At 40.8% G+C, this 4,412-nt stretch overlaps 1 long non-coding RNA gene across 1 annotated transcript; it reads left to right on the top strand.

Moving 5' to 3' along the window:
* Window positions 1–966: 966 nt before the first annotated feature.
* Window positions 967–1,840, top strand: LOC109202615 (uncharacterized). The gene is made up of 3 exons (XR_002062560.2): window positions 967–1,421; window positions 1,616–1,699; window positions 1,793–1,840. It is a non-coding gene; the product is annotated as an uncharacterized LOC109202615 (long non-coding RNA).
* Window positions 1,841–4,412: the final 2,572 nt, after the last annotated feature.

Here is a 4,412-nt window from a genome sequence, read left to right on the forward strand (position 1 = left end):
CAATGCCAAGTTTAACATTCAGTGTTCCCTTAGAGTATATAACAAAGTTTGTAATGTGATCCTTTACTTCTGTTGAGCTTGATACAAAATCATTTATGTTACTCTAAAGAACAAATAAAGCTACCCTCTTTACGGTTAAATCAGATTCCTGAAACTAATAATGAATAATAATGAAACACTATTAATGAATGTGTTTCATTTTTTTTGTACCAGGTAAGCCTCACGTATGTTAGTGTTGCCAGAAAAGAAAATGTCATAAGAATATGGCCCATTTATATTGTAAATGTTTATTTTTTGTTTTTGTTGTTTTGTTTTTTCCTATGTTTTTTGTTCAGCTGTAATTGCACCAATGTTATCTCCCATTGAGAGTTTGTAAATTTGTGCAAAGACTTTAAAAAACAAAACAAAAAAATGCTATACCATCCTTAACTGGGCTTCCGTTTCCGGGCGGACAATAATAACGGTGACACCTTGAAGTCAAGCGCGGGAATCGGAACAAAGAAGACGAAGCAGAAGAGAAATGGCAACGACCAGCAAGAGAAGGAAATATGCGTGCAGCACCGATCACGCCAGTATTTTGGGTCATGTTGCCAAATAGGGACCTAAGGGTTGTATTTATGCCGAGAAAAAGATGGCTATGCTGTTAGCTACAAGCAACATCCCATTCACGTTTGCGGATGTTTTCAACAAGTCCATGAAGGATATGTTCCCGGATTCGGAGATCGCTCGCCAGTACGCAAATGGCAGAACAATGGCACTGGAATACTGAAGGTGAGTTAATATAAAATATTATTTTCTAAGAGTTAGGCTTGCCATCCATACCTTATAATACAGAGTCTTTCCGTATTTTAAGATTAAATCGTTAAATATTCTAATTGGTGTTCTTAATATTATTATTTCAAGTAAGCAGCAAGTGCAGTGCAGTTAGTAGAAAAACTGTGTTTTTCATTTCTGTGCACTTTGATAGGTGCCATCATACATGCCAACCCTCCCGATTTTTCCGAGAGAATCCCGAATTTCGGTGCCCTTCCTGAAAGCCACCATTCTCCAGAATTTCTCCTAATTTCACCCGGACAACAAAAGTGCTAAACCATCCTTAACTGAGCTTCCGTTGGCGGGCGGACAATAATAACGGTGACACCTCGAAGTCAAGCGCGGGAATCAGAACAAAGGAAGACGAAGCAGAAGAGAAATGGCAACGACCAGCAAGAGAAGGAAATATGCGTGCAGCACGGATCACGACCCAGTATTTTGGGGCATGTTGCTGAAGGTAGACCCAAGGATGGTGTTTATGCCGAGACAAAGATGGCTATGCTGTTAGCTACAAGCTACAAGCTACATGTCCCTGAAGGATATGTTCCCGGATTGGGAGATCGCTCGCCAGTAGGCAAATGGCAGAACAAAGGCTCAAATAGTGAAAGGTGAGTGTATATAAAATATTGTTTTCTAAGAGTTAGGGTTGCCATCTATCCCTTTTAATACAGAGTCCTCCCGTATTTAAGATTAAGTCGTTAAATATTCTAATTAGTGTTGTTATTTATTATTATTCAAGTAAGCAGCAAGTGCAGTACAGTTAGTAGAAAAACGGCGTTTTCATTTCTGTGCACTTTGATAGGTGCCATTGCCCAGAATTGGACTGTGCCTAAACCAACCCTTTGGTCTGATGTGTGATGAAAGCACAAACAGAAACTCAGATAAAGTATGTATTTTGTATTTATACTTCTCTTATAAAGTAATTTGTGGCTGTCGTCAGTGAAAATTGCTCTCTAAATAAATATGATTTTATTTAAAGGAGTTTGTGATATTGGCCAGGGTTTTCTCTCCGAAAACTCAGAAGGGGTGACGAGGTCCAGCTGGCCACAGGATGTGGCATTAGGGCTCTAGGCCAGCCTGTTGATCACATCCTCAGCAGCATTTATGCTCTTTGACGTCAGGTAAGCATATTGATATGCTACATGTTACACTTGCACATAAGTTAAAAAAGAGCCTCTGTTCCACAATTGGACTGTTATTGGATATCATTTTTAGCTTCCTGGCTTTTCATTATTTAACAATTTCTTTCCTGATTGTATTTTATTTATTTATTTTTATTTGACCGTTCTCAACTTTAGTGCCAAACATGCTGAACTCTTCAAAGAGTTTGTGCAGTTCAGACTCAGAGACTGAAGATACTCCAATACTGTGCAACCAGGTGGCCCAGCTTGCTGACTTGTTTTGGCATAAACCGGGTGCTCAACCAGTGGATGCACAGCAGGCCAGTATGAGGATGTGGAGAAGCCTGACAAGGTGAAGATGCTGGCAGAGCATTTAACCAGCAAGAAGACAAAGTTCTTCTTCCTCTTCCAGGTTCTGAAGCCACTGGCAGAGTTCAAGGTTATTTCAGGTCAGCCAGCCCAGCAAAAGATAAACTTTAATAATTGTGATAATAAATAATGCTGTTCTCATAATTTTCATAACTGATAATCCTTCATGTGTTTCTAGGCTGAAGGAGTGATGGTCCATTGGCTACACAAGGAGATGACCAGCCTGGTGAGAAGATTCATGGGAAGATTTTTCCCTGCCAGCCTTATTGCTGACGTCCCACTGAAGGACATGAAGTTCATGGATGCCAGCCTACAGTTGCCAGACAAAGAACAGTTTCTTGGAGTAGCTGCACAAAGCCTCTGGGGGACAACATGGATGAACTTTCCTCTTCTGTCCAATGATGATCCAGTAAGCATTAAAATTATTGTGTTGTCCAAATAAGTTACCTCCTAAGAGCTAACTGGCTGATAATCCATCATACAATGCCTGTAATCATTGATCTGATCATGTGTCACAGGGCAGTGAGAGACTTCTTTGTAGCTGTGACCGCAAAGATGATGACCGCATTCCCCTCGACAACATCATCCTCCAAAGCCTGACCGTGTTGGATCCAGAGTCACGGCATCAATTTTCTCCAAACTCAGGTACATCCTCTTTTTTTTAATTGATGGTGGTAGTTGTTTAATAATCAACTTCAGAAGTTACAGACTATAATAATAGAGAAAGCAATTATGTCTCCAGCTCACTTGTGCTTAATTTGCTCATTTCATTTGCAGTTATTGAGCTAGGGAAAAGTCTGCCGCAGCTGCGGTTGGACCTGGATAGCTTAGGGAAGAATTAGTGGAGTACCAGGTGCTTGTTGTATAGGATGTTTCTGTTGAACCATCACTACCATCTGTTGCACAGGTACTGGACAGCTATTTAATTTAACTTGTTTTTCTGATAAATAAACACTGTAAAATTCAAGTGACTCATGGACCGGTAGGGGCTGGAGCGCTGGGTTAGGGTTAAGAGTAGAGTGCTTCATCACAGTGTTAAAATCAGATGCTGGAGAAGTTCATGGGGAAGTTTATTATACAACGATTTTATTTCAGTTCAGTACAGTTTTATTAATGCAGCACCATTTAACAACAACAGTCACTTCACAATATTTTCTGTTAACCTGTTGCCTGCTGGGAACAAGGCTCACCGTATAACCACAGAGGTAGACTGCATCAAGCTCTAATGTTCATGTCTAAAAATATTCATTTGAAAAAAACTCTGTAAGTAGCAGGAAGCTACAGAGAGTTAAGGAGTCTAAAAGCAAAAATAAGCTCAGTGCAAAAAGTTGAGCACACAACATGTACCATAAAAAGACAGAGTATTGCAGGTAGATGTGAACTCTGTGGGAGGTGTAACCAGACAGACAAAGTGACTCACTGATCAGTCACAGACTTATGACCTTCATGATCCAAGCAATTCAAATTCAGTCAAGTATGAGTGAAGCACCCCAAACACTGATGCTTACCTATTTAACTGATTCCATTAAAGTGCAGGTTGAATATTGTATATTTCAATCTTTCTAAGCCTTCTTCTGTTCTGTGACTTCTCTCTTCCAGAGCGGGTTCCCAGTGAATACTTCACTCCTTCTTGAACTCAGTGGAAATGATCACTGTAGAATTAACCTCGCCTGTGGATGCTGTTATGGCCTGCAAGCCAGATGAGAAGATGGTGTTGAACAAAGGCAGCTATGACTCCACCAGCTCCAGGTTCTCTAACCCAAGTTACTCTGAGCTTTGTAGCCTCCTCCTATTTCCTCACTCACTGCTGGGAACTGAAGCCCTGTGCGGCTGACACGCCTTATGGCCCTGTGGTACTCGGGGTGAAGGAAAAAGCACAGAACAGGAACAACTGGTACACGTGTTATTGTTAGCTGTGCTCTTTTTATTCCAGCTGGTGAGGGATCCACAGCCTGTAGCAGCCTCACACACCTTTATCACCGTTTCCTCTCATGTCCTCAAAGGGCCTGTCTGCACACTGTTATATCATGAGTAATAGTTGAAAAGAAATCTGTATACATAAAATATGTGCATGCACACACACAACAAATATGTAAATTTAGAGTCACT

Source organism: Oreochromis niloticus, linkage group LG6 (assembly GCF_001858045.2).
Source record: "Oreochromis niloticus isolate F11D_XX linkage group LG6, O_niloticus_UMD_NMBU, whole genome shotgun sequence".
Taxonomy (NCBI): Eukaryota; Metazoa; Chordata; class Actinopteri; order Cichliformes; family Cichlidae; genus Oreochromis; species Oreochromis niloticus.